This window comes from Nerophis ophidion, linkage group LG06 (genome assembly GCF_033978795.1).
Source record: "Nerophis ophidion isolate RoL-2023_Sa linkage group LG06, RoL_Noph_v1.0, whole genome shotgun sequence".
Lineage (NCBI taxonomy): Eukaryota > Metazoa > Chordata > Actinopteri > Syngnathiformes > Syngnathidae > Nerophis > Nerophis ophidion.
The window spans coordinates 45,793,086-45,810,527 of NC_084616.1; the positions used below are offsets into that span (position 1 = coordinate 45,793,086).

The window sequence follows — 17,442 nt, forward strand, 5'->3', positions numbered from 1 at the left end:
GACAGAAACGTGGTCACCATTACAATTAGGCTAAGTGAGATCATTACACTTTTCAGTCTTTGGTGAGCTTTTGTGGTAACAACCCGAACTGTTAATCCTATAGATTCTGACAGAGCGGAAGTTTCTGAAAAATTTCACACATGATGATGGTTCAAACTATGCCCAATTTTAAGGCATATTTTTCCTTACAATATTGGTTGGATTCCAATTACGGTAGTTCAAGTAAACAAGTATAAAAAGAGGGAAAGACAAAATGTTTTTATGTCTGTTTCCTTATTAAGGGTAACTAAAAGTTAATGACCCTACAAAGATGGCGGCGCCCGGACGGGCTGCGACATCGCGGAGGTCCTGCTAAAGATGGAACATTTGGCAGAAATACTGGACAATTCTACAAACTTTATGGCTGGCTCACATCGTGGTCACTCCGTGATCACGTACGACCGCCAGACACTTCTGGATGTGGACATATCGGGCCGTTTTGGAATGATAGACGCGTGCTTGCTAGACGTGCTAACTAGCATGGGAATACGTCGGCGGCTACATCCAGCGGCCTGTGAAGCAGGGGAGTATAGTAGCAGCGGGGGCCGTCTACGGAGCAGACGCCAGCGGTGTGATCGGAAACGCGGATGCCGAGCGGGGCTAAAAACAAAGCAGAAGGCTAATCCCCACAGAACACCACTTCCCTCCATCCTGAAGCCGGATTTAAATGGAAGATGCGAGACTACTGGTCTGGGTAAGGAGTCAGTTAAATTAGAACAAGTTTTTTCTGCTTTGAGTGTTTCAGAGTTGGACATGTGTTTTACTGAGGTGGCTAACTATGATGCGTGCAGTTTATCAAAGCAACAAACAAACAATCGGAAAATCCCCGTTACTGAGGTGGCTAACCATGATGCGTGCAGTTTATCAAAGCAACAATCAAACAATCGGAAAATTCCCGTCGTATCAATTCCTAGATATGGTCGTAATTATACTAAATGCACTGGGCATAATAAACACAACATTATTAATATTGCTACTACGGATAATTTGATCAAAAATTCCCTAAAACAGCCCACTACCTATAATATAGGTTTTTTTAAACGTAGGATCATTGTCTCCCAAAACGTTGTTAGTTAATGATATTATCAGAGACAACAATCTTAACGTCATCGGTCTCAGCGAAACCTGGCTTAAACCAAACGACTTGTTTGCGCTAAATGAGGCATGTCCTCCTAACTTTACACATGCGCATATTGCCCGTCCGCTTAAAAGGGGTGTGGGGGTCGCACTAATATACAACGAAAACTTTAACCTTAGTCCTAACATAAATAATAAATATAAATCGTTTGAGGTGCTTACTATGAGGTCTGTCACACCGCTGCCTCTACACCTGGCTGTTATCTACCGCCCCCCAGAGCCCTATTCGGACTTTATCAATGAATTCTCAGAGTTCGTTGCTGATCTAGTGACACACGCCGATAATATAATCATAATGGGGGACTTTAATATCCATATGAATACCCCATCGGACCCACCGTGCGTAGCGCTCCAGACTATAATTGATAACTGTGGTCTCACACAAATAATAAATGAACCCACGCATCGCAACGGTAATACGATAGACCTAGTGCTTGTCAGGGGTATCACCGTTTCCAAAGTTACGATACTCCCGTATACTAAAGTATTGTCCGATCATTACCTTATAAAATTCGAGGTTCAGACGCATGTTCGTCAAACTAATAATAATAATAACTGCTATAGCAGCCGCAACATTAATACGGCCACAACGACAACTCTTGCTGACCTACTGCCCTCGGTAATGGCACCATTCCCAAAATATGTGGGCTCTATTGATAACCTCACTAACAACTTTAACGACGCCCTCCGCGAAACCATTGATAACATAGCACCGCTAAAGTTAAAAAAGGCTCCAAAAAAGCGCACCCCGTGGTTTACAGAAGAAACTAGAGCTCAGAAATTATTATGTAGAAAGCTGGAACGCAAATGGCGCACGACTAAACTTGAGGTGCACCATCAAGCATGGAGTGATAGTTTAATAACTTATAAACGCATGCTTACCTTAGCTAAAGCTAAATATTACTCAAATCTCATCCACCGTAATAAAAACGATCCTAAATTTTTGTTTAGTACGGTAGCATCACTAACCCAACAAGGGACCCCTTCCAGTAGCTCCACCCACTCAGCTGATGACTTTATGCAATTCTTTAGTAAGAAAATTGAAGTCATTAGAAAGGAGATTAAAGACAATGCGTCCCAGCTACAACGGGGTTCTATTAACACTGATACGATGGTATATACGGCGGATACTGCCCTCCAAAATAGTTTCTCTCGTTTTGAGGAAATAACATTAGAGGAATTGTTACAACGTGTAAATGGAATAAAACAGACAACATGCTTACTTGACCCTCTTCCTGGGAAACTGATCAAGGAGCTCCTTGTATTATTAGGTCCATCAGTGCTAAATATTATAAACTTATCACTTTCCTCGGGCACTGTTCCCCTAGCATTCAAAAAAGCGGTTATTCATCCTCTTCTTAAAAGACCTAACCTCGATCCTGACCTCATGGTAAACTACCGACCGGTGTCTCACCTTCCCTTTATTTCAAAAATCCTCGAAAAAATTGTTGCGGAGCAGTTAAATGAACACTTAGCGTCTAACAATCTATGTGAAACCTTTCAATCCGGTTTCAGGGCAAATCACTCCACGGAGACAGCCCTCGCAAAAATGACTAATGATCTATTGCTAACAATGGATTCTGATGCGTCATCTATGTTGCTGCTCCTCGATCTTAGCGCTGCTTTCGATACTGTCGATCATAATATTTTATTTGAACGTATCAAAACACGAATTGGTATGTCAGACTTAGCCCTGTCTTGGTTTAACTCTTATCTTACTGATAGGATGCAGTGTGTCTCCCATAACAATGTGACCTCGGACTACGTTAAGGTAACGTGTGGAGTTCCCCAGGGTTTGGTCCTTGGCCCTGCACTCTTCAGCATCTACATGCTGCCGCTAGGTGACATCATACGCAAATACGGTGTTAGCTTTCACTGTTATGCTGATGACACCCAACTCTACATGCCCCTAAAGCTGACCAACACGCCGGATTGTAGTCAGCTGGAGGCGTGTCTTAATGAAATTAAACAATGGATGTCCGCTAACTTTTTGCAACTCAACGCCAAAAAAACGGAAATGCTGATTATCGGTCCTGCTAGACACCGAACTCTATTTAATAATACAACTCTAACATTTGACAACCAAACAATTAAACAAGGCGACACGGTAAAGAATCTGGGTATTATCTTCGAGCAAACTCTCTCCTTTGAGGCACACATTAAAAGCGTTACTAAAACGGCCTTCTTTCATCTCCGTAATATCGCTAAAATTCGCTCCATTCTGTCCACTAAAGACGCTGAGATCATTATCCATGCGTTTGTTACGTCTCGCCTCGACTACTGTAACGTATTATTTTTGGGTCTCCCCATATCTAGCATTAAAAGATTACAGTTGGTACAAAATGCGGCTGCTAGACTTTTGACAAGAACAAGAAAGTTTGATCACATTACGCCTGTACTGGCTCACCTGCACTGGCTTCCTGTGCATTTAAGATGTGACTTTAAGGTTTTACTACTTACGTATACAATACTACACGGTCTAGCTCCATCCTATTTTGCCGATTGTATTGTACCATATGTCCCGGCAAGAAATCTGCGTTCAAAGGACTCCGGCTTATTAGTGATTCCCAAAGCCCAAAAAAAGTCTGCGGGCTATAGAGCGTTTTCCGTTCGGGCTCCAGTACTCTGGAATGCCCTCCCGGTAACAGTTCGAGATGCCACCTCAGTAGAAGCATTTAAGTCTCACCTTAAAACTCATTTGTATACTCTAGCCTTTAAATAGACTCACTTTTTAGACCAGTTGATCTGGCGTTTCTTTTCTTTTTCTCCTATGTCCCACTCTCCCTTGTGGAGGGGGTCCGGTCCGATCCGGTGGCCATGTACTGCTCGCCTGTGTATCGGCTGGGGACATCTCTGCGCTGCTGATCCGCCTCCGCTTGGGATGTTTTCCTGCTGGCTCCGCTGTGAACGGGACTCACGCTGCTGTGTTGGATCCATTATGGATTGAACTTTCACAGTATCATGTTAGACCCGCTCGACATCCATTGCTTTCCTCCTCTCTAAGGTTCTCATAGTCATCATTGTCACCGACGTCCCACTGGGTCATTATTGTCACCGATGTCCCACTGGGTGTGAGTTTTCCTTGCCCCTATGTGGGCCTACCGAGGATGTCGTAGTGGTTTGTGCAGCCCTTTGAGACACTAGTGATTTAGGGCTATATAAGTAAACATTGATTGATTGATTGATTGAAATATAATGGTAAAAATTACTGATTAGAAATACAAGTGAAATGCGTTTGAAAGGTTGCATTATAATTATTATATTTATTATTTATAATCATTTCAAAATAATGCCATCAATTTTACTGTTTATTGGCAATATTTGAGGGGACAATATATCTTCCAACAAAATTTGTTATCGGCCCAGATTTAACATTGGAACCTCAGAACAAGATACAAGTCATCCGCATTTTACCCAAAAATACAAGCCAGAGTTGTATGATAAACTAAAGTCAATTTGTGCCAATAGTTAATTTTGATTAGTATGACAATACAAAGGTCCTGAGTAGTCCTGAGTTCAATCCCGGGCTCAGGATCTTTCTGTGTGGAGTTTGCATGTTCTCCCCGTGACTGCGTGGGTTCCCTCCGTGTACTCCGGCTTCCTCCCACCACCAAAGACATGCCCCTGGAGATGGGTTGATTGGCTACACTAAAATTGGCCCTAGAGTGTGAATGTGAGTGTAAATGTTGTCTGTCTATCTGTGTTGGCCCTGCGATGAGGTGGGCAGCTGCCTTCTGCCCGAATGCAGCTGAGATAGGCTCCAGCACCCCCCGCAAACCCAAAAAGGAACAAGCGGTAGAAAATGGATGGATGACTGTTTTTATTGTGGGATTGGCTTTCCAAAGTTCCTTAAGTGTAATGTGTTACAGCAATAAACACAAGAAAATGTTTCTGTATGCCATGTCAAAAGCTACACATATAGTCACGGGTCTTTTGTAAGATAAACAGTGCCACATGTATTAAACAATCCATCCATCCATCCATCCATCTTCTTCCGCTTATCTGAGATCGGGTCGCGGGGGCAGCAGCCTAAGCAGGGAAGCCCAGACTTCCCTCTCCCTAGCCACTTCGTCCAGAGCTTCCCGGTGGATCTCGAGGCGTTCCCAGGCGAGCCGGGAGACAGGCTTCCCAACGTGTCCTGGGTCTTCCCTGTGGCCTCCTACCGGTCGGACGTGCCCTAAACACCTCCCGAGGGAGGAGTACGGGTGGCATCCTGACCAGATGCCAAAATGTATTGAACTGATCAAGGATAATTTATAATATAAAATGAAAGGGTACTTTAAACAAGGAACTGTACAAATCTGCATTATATTACATAATATCCAAAATGATCATATCTGACCAAATCTAATTGTATCATTAATTCTAAAATATATCGTTTCTGAATTGTATTGTTCTCCATGTATCTAGATACGTACTGAATCCTCTCATACTAGAGCAAGGGTCGGCAACCTTTACCACTCAAAGAGCCATTTTGACCCATTTCACAAAATAAAGAAGACAATGGGAGCCACAACCATTCTCGCGAATAACTGCTGGTGGTCACCCAAATAACAATAATAAGGGCGTGCTATGAAGCCATTGCCTTTAACGCCTTCTACAACAGACCAGTCCAGTATCATGTTGTATGTGGCTTCCGCATATACACGTACGAGATTGCAAGGCATACTGGGTGATACAGGTTACACTGACGATTGTTATATAAACAACTTTAACACTCTTACTAATATGCGCCACACTGTGAACCCAGACCAAACAAGAATGACAAACCCATTTTGGGAGAACATCCTCACAGTAACACATTATAAATGCAACATAACAATTACCCAGAATCCTGTGCATCCATGACTATTCCAGACTATATTATACACCCCCGCTAGCATCGAACCCCGCGCCCCGACCTTTGACTAGCTACCTCCAGAACACTAAAGTCTGTTTCCACAAAACAGTTACCTAGTATGTGTTCTTTTTTTTTTTTGTACAAAAAATGTTTTTGTATAAAAGTAAGATATTTTACTTAAGTTGAGTTTTTTTTTTCGCCTGAACACTAATAACGCATTTTTGAGGCAAACAAAGAGAGACTTTTCAGCTTAGCGACGAACTCTCTGTGAAAGAACATTTTTAAATATAGTAGTAGTAGGTTATTTCTTACAATTCCAGACCCAACTCACATGACAGTTACTTTTTTTAAGAAATCATTTTGTACTTAACTGTGAAGATTTTGTGCAAAACGTTGCAAAAACTAACCGAGGAACTGCAAAAATCAACTTTGATTGATCTTTTTTTTAATACTATATCAGTGGCCATGCTGAACTTAAACAAGACGGAGGTCCAAGGTAGATTTACCTCCCCCTACCCCTATATAGAGAAAAATGTGGAGGAAAAAATGGAAATTACATACATATGCAGACTGCAGAGACAGGAGATTGAGTGAGATGAGCCTGTTGAAGACAAAACAGTCAGGGGTTGTTTTTCTCCCAATCCAGTCTGAATTTAAATATATGGATGTTCTTAGCAGATATTGTTCCGCTCCCTTAAAAACAAAAGCAGGGAAAGTCACAAAGGTGAATCAACATTTAAGTGAAGGAGAAAGTCAGCGTTGCAGAACGTCGTCACACTTTATGCTTTTTTACACATCATACACTGGCCCGTTATCTAAATTCACGCAGTGGATAGGGGGAGGCACATTATCATGACTTTGTTTGGTTCCATGTGATTGAGTAAAGCTGGAATATTGAAGCACGGGTAGCAGGATAATTAGAGGCCTGTGCTAATTGTGTTATTTGTAAACATATGTGATACTCTTTACATATTCTTATCCAAAATACATATTCTCATTCAATCTTTTCTGCCATAGTAAAAGCAGCACAATTTTTTTACATATATTGTACTGTATGTAATGATTCCTAACTCGTATTTCGGACAAAATAACATGAAATAAAAGTTGTTTGTCTAATGCCCAGTCTTTTAGGAACTCCCTCCAGTGTAAATCAGCCTTTGTATCCCAGCACAATCCTACTGAGTATTAAGGCAAAAACAAAAACATACGAAAAAGCCTGTTGCTGTGACATTTTGTTCTCTCTCACCTCGACACACACCAGTCACAATGGACCGGTGTGTAGGGGATCTGTGTTCAGATCACCATGGTGATGGCTCTCTGCCTCCGAAGGCTCCCAGGAGGGGGTTGGAGAGTTGGTAGTAGGGGGAAGAGGGCAGCAATAATAAAGTAAGCAGCAACCGAATTGAAGACTGATAAGGAAAATGGTGATGAAGACATAGTCTTAAAAACATGGCCATCTGTGTTATGTTTAGTCAGGCAGGGTTAAACTCATGCACAGTAGCTTGGACATGTTGACAACTGTGTGTGATCAAAAATCGAGATGTTGCTGGGAGTAACCTTTAAAAGGCAAAAACTGGTGCAGCAAAGGTCTGTTGATGTCAGTCTCAGGGTTAAAAACCTTTGTATTGCATTATATTGTGCAAGACCACTAACACCTATAGCAGTCGCAACACTAATGCTGCCACAACGACGACTCTTGCTGGCCTACTGCCCTCGGTAATGGCACCATTCCTAAAGTATGTGGGCTCTATTGATAACCTCACTAACAACTGTAACGATGCCCTGCGCGAAATCATTGACAGTATAGCGCCGCTGAAGTTAAAAAAGGCTCCAAAAAGGCATACCCCATGGTTTACAGAAGAAAGTAGCTCATAAATTATCATGTAGAAAGCTGGAACGCAAATGGCGCGCGATTAAACTTGAAGTTTTCCATCAAGCATGGAGTGATAGTTTAATAACTTATAAACACATGCTTACCTTAGCTAAAGCTAAATATTACTCAAATCTCATCCGCCTTAAATAAAACGATCCTAAATTTTTGTTTAGTACAGTAGCAACGCTAACCCAACAAGGGACTCCTTCCAGTAGCTCCACCCACTCGGCAGATGACTTTATGAATTTCTTTAATAAGAAAATGTAACTCATTAGAAAGGAGATTAAAGACAATGCATCCCAACTACAACTGGGTTCTATTAACACAGATACGACTGTATATACGGCGGATACTGCCTTTCAAAATAGTTTCTCTCTTTTTCATTAAATAACATTAGAAGAATATGTGGGTGCCCACAATATGCGGTCTTCTCCAAGGTTTCTCGTAGTCATCATTGTCACTGTCACCGACGTCCCACTGGGGTGAGTTTTTCCTTGCCCTTATGTGGGCTCTACCGAGGATGTTGTTATGGTTTGTGCAGCCCTTTGAGACACCTGTGATTTAGGGCTAGGGCTGGGCGATATTGAATTTTTTTAATACCGCGATATTTTTAGGCCATATCGCGATATACGATATATTTCTCGGTATTTTGCCTTAGCCTTGAATGAACACTGGATACATATAATCACAGCAGTATGGTGATTCTATGTGTCTACATTAAAACATTCTTGTTCATACTGCATTAATATATGCTACTTTTAAACTTTCATGCAGAGAAGGAAATCACAACTAAGTCAATTTACCAAAACTGTATTCATTAAAGTTATTAGCAGGTGACTTTTCAAATGATGCTATATATTAGCAGTAATGCTACTTTTGGTAGCAACGCTTGTGCCCCACACATGACAAATTAAAGTTGTCTAGTCTACATATTCCCACTTGAAGCCGAACCACCACCAGACGATGAGCCCCGTGCTGTTTTTCTTGGGAATTAATTTTTCATTCATTTGTTACGAGATTCGCACCTTCTTTCTCTCGCAACAACCCGCTAAAATCACAGCTAACGTTAGCCACGCCGTTACCTCTCTGCTGGGCGAGGGCGTGTACGTATGTGACGTATAACGTGACAGTATGTGACGTATGTAAGAATGTGCGCCTGCTTGTCTGTGAGAAAGAGACACAGGAAAGAGCGAGAAGAGCCTGTAGCGTAATGCTCGCAGCTAAAAACAACTGCATGAGAACGTCTACTCGAATATTACGATATAATCATTCTCTATATCGCACAGAGACAAACCCGCGATTTCTTTCATATATCGATATATCGACCAGCCCTATTTAGGGCTATATAAATAAACATTGATTGATTGATATGTCTTAGGATGTCTGTCCCTTCAAGGAAAATAATGCAAATATCTTTATAAAGCCATCATCAAGACAAAAACACATTTGATACTGTAGGGTAAGATTGAAGTTGTTGGGGCAATAGTTATTGTTTTAACAAAGATATGCGACACCATAAATCACAAGACCGTCCAATTCTAATATTTCACTGAATTTGTTAAACGAGCTGGAATCATGTTTTGTGTTAACAAAGCAATGTAACATTTCCTACATCTGACAATAACCGTGGTGTGCCACAAGGTTCAATCTTGGGCCCATTGGTATGTAGTATGTACATCATTGACCTACCAAAAATGTGTACATCTAATATACTTTGCCAGATGTACGCAGACAAGGTTGTTCTGTATGTTCATGGTAAAAAAAAAAAGTGCAGCAAACCACACTCCATCTATCAGCTGCTATGGCAGAGGTATCAAGCTAGCTGCAACCCTCACATTTACAAACTAATGTTGCCAAGTCAGGGAGCATGTTCTCCAAAAAAACAAGTATTGATACTGATACAGATGTATCTATGTTTGGAACAAAGTAATAGATAGCCCGATTGGATTGGATTGAATATCTTAAATATTTAGGACTTGTGCTTGATTCACTGTTTTTCATTAAGCAGCAGGTAAAAAATATGAATATAACATACTAAACACATGAAATTTGAAATATAAAATAAATTATTTAACAACAAACTCCGCTAAATTGCACTTTAATTCAGTGATTCAGTGTATCAAAAGCTGTACGCTGACAAAAAAAATCCACACTTAAATTGGTGAAAGTTTTTTTATCTTAAAAAATAAAAAAAATAAACATTACAAGTATTAGAGAAAAAAGTCCTGCCGTGTATCTCCATTGCAGAATACTAGAGAAATATTACCTACTTACTTGTAAAATAATTATAAGGTATGCTGATTCAGTTTTACAATTCAATTATTTAAGGACCTAGCACCATTGCCCCTCAAAAACTTTGTTAATAGAAATGCCAACAGGACAACTAGGTCCGGCTCCAGAGGGGAATGTTTGGGGCTGTTTATAATAAGTGTGTTTGGGGTGAGGGGGGAGTGTGTTTGGGCAACTATCATTTTCCTATGGAGCGTGTCAAAAATGGAACACAATACCTGTTAATACCTGTAAAAATAAGGGAACTATCAACACAGGCATCATTTAAAAAGGCCTTCAAAATCGGCTGCTTGAGAGTCAAAACTGTAGTCAGAGTTAATGGCTACTGGTATAAAATGTAGCGTATTTTCCAGACTATAAGGCACTTCTTTTTTCCCACGCGTTGAACCCTGCGGCTTATAAAAGGGGTTGGCATTTTTATGGATTTTTCTTCGCTGACAAAATGTTTTATATTAAACAAAGAGTTTTAATCAAACACTAAAAGAGACACTGAAAACGTGTGGTATTGTTTGTACTATGGCGCCATCTTTGGTACAAGTTCACTCACTGCAGGTGTTGCGGGTTGAAAATGTACTTTCTGTTTCATTCCTGTATTCGTCAATAGCGTTTCTTCTCTAAAGGATTCTTCGTTCGTCATACCAAGCATTGTTTGTAAGTTTTACGATACAACTAAAACAATTAATATTCACTAAACCGCTCCATGTGTGATGTTTGTAGAGTTTTCATGCATATTTGTAGGTGCAATCTTAATGTAATCATACTAGCTTTATCAGCATTAGCAAATAATCTGACACGTTTACAAGTATCTGTGTTAGTATTATGAACTTATAATGGCATTCATTTTGTATTGTTTGGGTTTCATAAATTCACCAAAATGTCACTGTGGTGTTACTGAGCCTGTTTAGCTAATTGGAGAGCTAGCCTCCGCCTCTAGTGGGTCCATGCGGATGATTCGCATTGACGTGGCAGATATCGTGGCCGATAGTTCAGTCCAGCTAAAATATGTAAATATATTTATTTATTCTAAAATTTGGTGAGTGCGGCTTAAATGCTCGGTTGTATTCACCTGACGTCACGTCACCTCATTTAATATGTGAGACTTGAAGTGGTGGGCCAGTGAGCATCGGTTGTCAAAGCATTCTGGGTGGCATTTTGAAATTTGCCCTACTTTTGCGTTGTTTTAGGCAATTGGAACCGTTCAAATCGCAAAAAAGTAAAAAGTTCCTTGAGAGGCAATTATCAAGGGCGAAAGATGTCAAGATTTTCCGAAAAGACGACGAGAAAAAGTGGCTCTCAAGTTATAGCACTCCAGTCCAATAGAACAGAGCCAAAGAAGGTACAAGTTTGCAGTGATCACTTGGTTAAAAGTTTGTTTGATATCATTTTAATGTTTAGTATTACCCATTTACGTATTATAGTGGTATTATTTTGATATCATATTTATTGTATTTTGTTTCGGACTTCTTAAAACGGATGTTTGCTCTAAGTGTCTCGTAAGCCCCCAACTTAGCTAGTCTGAACAAAAGAAAGCAAATGTGAGCAAAACCTAAAAGAGTTAAGCTTTTACCAAAGGCAGCAGTAATAAATGAAGCTTTCAGCACAAACACAATGGTAAGATATATTGTTATATTTTGATAAAGACAAGGAAAACCATGTGTACTTGTAATTGGCATGTGCAACAACAAGACAATAAAACATGGCTGTAGACGCAAAGTTAAATCATGAAATGCAACCTTACCCAAGCAAAAATGATACATGATCTAAGGTGTCTTGATACCAATTTCCTTGACCCAGCCACACACAAAGAAGTTGGAGAATTCCAGGCTTTTCTAAGTTTTCATCTTTTGTCATGTCTGAAAATGCGACCAACAAATAATCATTGAGCTCACTTGACAAATCATTTTTTTGATTACATATAGCGATGGGTTTCATTGCATAGTTATATTTTTCATAGCCTGGAAAATACGGTAAGTGTTAAAGTGTATATTACAAAATATGTAATTTATCAATTGTTTTATGTATTTGTGTGATGTACAAGGTAATTGCGTGGCAGTGAGTAGTTTACAACAGCACCTTTGTCACTTAAAACTGTGGAATTTGACTGTACATTTTGATATTATTAATCTTGTGTGCCATGTTTTGAATGATTTGGTCTTAGTTTTAACATAAAGGTTCCAAGGAAATTAATTAGCCATTGGCTATAAATTCACAAATTTACATGTCAAATGTTCATTAATACGTATTGGCTCAAAAGTAAGTAAATCTAAATCTAGATCTAAATCTAAAAGAGGGTAAATTAAAGGCCTACTGAAACCCACTACTACCGACAACGCAGTCGGATATTATATATCAATGATGAAATCTTAACATTGCAACACATGCCAATATATGGCCGGTTTAGTTTACTAAATTGAAATTTAAAATTTTGCGCGGATATATCATGCTAAAACCGTCAAAATGACGTCACACATTGGAGAGAACATTTTGTTCCAGCACCGTTCACAGCTATAAATCGTCTCTTTTCATCGCATAATTCCACATTATTGCTGAATCTTTTGTAATTTGTTCAATGAATAATGGAGACGTTAAAGAAGAAGGCTGTAGGTGGGAAGCGGTGTATTGCGACTGCCTTTAGCAACACAAACACAGTCGGTGTTTCAATGTTTACATTCCCGAAAGATGACGGTGAAGCTTTACTATGGAACAGAGCGGTCAAGCGAACACGGTTGGATTGGACCACACACAAAGTACAGTGTATTATGCAGCGATCATTTCGAAAGATGGTGTTTCAAAGAGGGTCCCTTGTGAAGGGCAGAGATGGGCATCGCCACCACCCGTCGACTGGTGCTGAAGGAAGGTGCGGGGCCGAACTTCAGGTTGTACAAGTAAGACCATATAATCTCACTAAAACAAAAGTAACACAATAAGCAAATAAGAGATTTTCCAGAATTCTCCTAGTAAATTTGTCTAATAACATCTGAATCGCTCCCACTGTAGTCTTTTTTTTTGTAGTCCTTCACTCTCACTTTCTTCATCTACACATCTTTCATCCTCGCTCAAATCAATGGGGAAATTGTCGCTTTCTCGGTCCGAATCGCTCTCACAGCTGGTGGCCATGATTGTAAACCATGTTCAGATGTGAGGAGCTCCACAACCCGTGACGTCACGCGCATATCATCTACTACTTCCGGTACAGGCAAGGCTTTTTTATTAGCGACCAAAAGTTGCGAACTTTATCGTCGATGTTCTCGACTAAATTTTTTCGGCAAAAATATGGCAATATTGCTAAATGATCAAGTATGACACATAGAATGGACCTGCTATCCCCGTTTGAATATGAAAAGCTCATTTCAGTAGGCCTTTAATGTGTAGCAATATTTGTGAATCAAATAATTCAGAAACATCTGGCACATTTAAACAACATGTTTAAAGAGTTTTACACTAAGTAATAAGAATACATTTGAACCAAAAATTAAATCAGGCATGTCCTTAGTGGCCACCAATTAATCACAATAAGTAAGTATAATTACGCTTACTCCAATATAAATGAAACCACCATATATTGTGGTAGATGTCTAAATACAACACACACTGTCTGTGCACAAACACCAAGCCCCTGTAAAGCTGAGGTTTACAGTAGAGTTTAAATTAAAGGTGAGGTTGTATAAACCCCGTTTCCATATGAGTTGGGATATTGTGTTAGATGTAAATATAAACGGAATACAATGATTTGCCAATCATTTTCAACCCATATTCATTTGAATAGGCTACATAGACAACATTTGATGGTCAAACTGATAAACTTTTTTTTTTTTGCAAATAATCATTAACTTTAGAATTTGATGCCAGCAACACGTGACAAAGAAGTTGGGAAAGGTGGCAATAAATGCTGATAAAGTTGAGGAATGCTCATCAAACACTTATTTGGAACATCCCACAAGTGAGCAGGCTAATTGGGAACAGGTGGGCGCCATGATTGGGTATAAAAACAGCTTCCCAAAAAATGCTCAGTCTTTCACAAGAAGGGATGAGGGCGAAGTACACCCCTTTGTCCACAACTGCGTGAGCAAATAGTCAAACAGTTTAAGAACAATGTTTCTCAAAGCGCAATTGTAAAAAATTTAGGGATTTCAACATCCACGGTCCATAATATCATCAAAAGCTTCAGAGAATCTGGAGAAATCACTCCACGTAGGCAGCATGGCCGAAAACACACTTTGAATGACAGTGACCTTCCATCCTTCGACGGCACTGTATCAAACACCGACATCAATCTCTAAAGGATATCACCACATGGGCTCAGGAACACTTCAGAAAACCACTGTCACTAAATACAGTTTGTCGCTACATCTGTAAGTGCAAGTTAAAGCTCTACTATGCAAAGCGAATGCCATTAATCAACAACATCCAGAAACGCCGCCGGCTTTTCTGGGCCCGAGATCATCTACGATGGACTGATGCAAAGTGGGAAAGTGTTCTGTGGTCTGACGAGTCAGCATTTCAAATTGTTTTTGGAAATATTCGACATCGTGTCATCCGGACCAAAGGAGAAGCGAACCATCCAGACTGTTATCGACGCAAAGTTCAAAAGCCAGCATCTGTGATGGTATGGGGGTGCATTAGTGCCCAAAGCATGGGTAACTTGCACATCTGTGAAGGCACCATTAATGCTGAAAGGTACATACAGGTTTTGGAACAACATATGCTGCCATCTAAGCGCCGTTTCTTTCATGGACGCCCCTGCTTATTTCAGCAAGACAATGCCAAGCCACATTCAGCACGTGTTACAACAGCGTGGTTTTGTAAAAAAAAGAGTGCGGGTACTTTCCTGGCCCACCTGCTGTCCAGACCTGTCTCCAACAGAAAATGTGTGGCGCATTATGATGCGTGAAATACGACAGCGGATACCGCGGACTGTTGAACGACTGAAGCTCTACATAAAACAAGAATGGGAAAGAATTCCACTTTCAAAGCTTCAACAATTACTTTCCTCAGTTCCCAAACATTTATTGAGTGTTGTTAAAAGAAAAGGTGATGTAACACAGTGGTGAACATTCCCTTTCCCAACTACTTTGGCACGTGTTGCAGCCATGAAATTCTACGATAATTATTATTTGCAAAAAAAAATAGAGTTTATGAGTTTGAACATCAAATATCTTGTCTTTGTAGATCATTCAATTGAATATGGGTTGAAAAGGATTTGCAAATCATTGTATTCCGTTTATATTTACATCTAACACAATTTCCCAACTCATATGGAAACAGGGTTTGTATTAAAACAATAATAAATGCTTCCAACACCCTCAAATTGCCTTACCAGTATTAAGCTATCATCTGCTGTTGATATATAAACACACCTGGCCTCTATATAAAGAAAGAAAGTGTTCTAACTTGTACTAGGGGAAGGTTCTAAACACATTTTGTGACCTAATGAATCCCCTATGCTGACGATCATCAATATTGCAGGAAATAAGGCTTAAAATATTTCACTCTGCTAAATAAATAAATCTATACAATACATCTTTCTTAAATGACTGTTTTTAAAACATTATATATTTTTCAAATATTCTCATATCTTGAGTTTTGATAAGAGGAGGAGTTGTGTACTCACGACCAACTCGTAAGGCTCATATACTTTACATGCAATTCCAGAAAAATATCTAGACATGCAACAGCAATAGCACTCAATGTTCTGATTACAGAGATCATAAAAACCCTACTTTTCGCTGAGGACTAAGATTAATGTGCCACATCTCAGCTGATTAATGTGCATGAACACTTTAATATTACAACACTGTCGAATGGACATGTTGACAGAAGATTGGACTCTGAGCTTAGAACAGTGAATAAATAAGCATCGCATTGGATTTCCATTAAAGCAACAAGGTTGAACAAGTGCTGCACGTGGGTGGCAATTTGTTAAGTGAGCTAATTGGTCACTAGTTCATCCAATTCAATGTAATGCTTGTTGCTGGACCACACCCAAAGAGCAGGAAGTTCATTTATGTTCAAGTTGTTCCTTGTCTTTTCGCTTACAGGGGTAATATTATGATTTTTTTTTCTACATTTAAAACACCTCCTTGTGGTCTACATAACATGTAATGGTGTTTGTTTGGTCAAAATGTTGCATGGATTTTGATTTACAGACCTACTTCAAGCCACTTTCTCACAATCTCTTCAGGATTCACGATTTGTTGTGCTGTATTATTTACGAGCATAAGACCAGGCCGTGCCTCCTTTGACTGCATCTTCACCACGTCAGCTATGTTGTAGTTTTTAGCAATTTCATGTGGACTCTACTGACGGATAGAAGTTAGAACTATGCGCTACTTTGTTTTGGAAATGGCAATAGCGAAGGTTGCATGTGCATGTACGAGCCAGTCTGCCCCACAACAAGAGGCTAGAGAAATATAAGGAACTTATTGAATACAACGTAAAGACTACAATAGTAAACTTATGCAAAGGTCATCAGGTAAACCATTACCATATATGAAGATACCCGCTGGCGTCACCAATTCTAAAACGTCACAAATGGGGCCAATTCTAAATGGCTCGTTTGGAAGAAGTATAGAGGGAAGCAAGATTGTTTTATAAATATCTGCAATGCCTTTATTGGTTTGATTTAAAATGTTCGAGACTTTCGCAATTCCCAAATACACAAAAACAGGAAGAGGTAAAAAAAAAAAAAAGTTGGTTTTGCATTAAAAGTCGACTGATTATCGGTGTCGATATTTGGTATCTTGACATATGTCAGTCTCAGCTTGTTTTTATCAGTATTTCCCTGTTTTAAAGCAACTACAACATAAATACATCAGCAGATACATATGACAGCAGTACTTAAAAATTGTGAAGTAGACAGTAATAACCCAGTATTTACAATGGACATTTGTATACTACAATTGAAAGCAGCCCTTTTGCCCTACATGAGAAAAGTGTCCTTTTTTCTGAAACACAATTTTCATTTTCAATAATTTAAGGAATAAAAACCCAATATGTATTGATATGTGACACGGTATTTTATTTGAATTCTTGTCAGAATTTTTCCCCAGTCTACCATGGACGTGTCAGCTGTGTTTATCAGGGCCGTCACACGACCACGGCCCTCTTTCCCTCCTTCTAAAGCGGTGCTGATCATTTACAGAACATCTCTTCTGTATGCCTGCCCCTGTTGGCGGTGTCTGGATGGTTATTTATTGGGTTTTATGGCCGGAATAGAGGACCTCCCATTGGCTCCATTGTAAGCAAGCTTTTATTTACGTTTATC

General features: G+C 39.7%; 1 long non-coding RNA gene across 1 annotated transcript in view; it reads right to left on the reverse strand.

The window, feature by feature from the left end:
• Nucleotides 1-4,919: 4,919 nt before the first annotated feature.
• The window catches only part of LOC133554767 (uncharacterized), a 31,418-nt gene continuing 18,895 nt past the window's right edge, over nucleotides 4,920-17,442 (reverse strand). Inside the window, exons 3-4 of the long non-coding RNA XR_009807201.1 lie at nucleotides 6,578-6,617; nucleotides 4,920-5,389 (exon numbers count right to left, since the gene is read on the reverse strand). This is a non-coding gene — a long non-coding RNA (uncharacterized LOC133554767). The remainder of the gene's footprint in view (nucleotides 5,390-6,577; nucleotides 6,618-17,442) is intronic.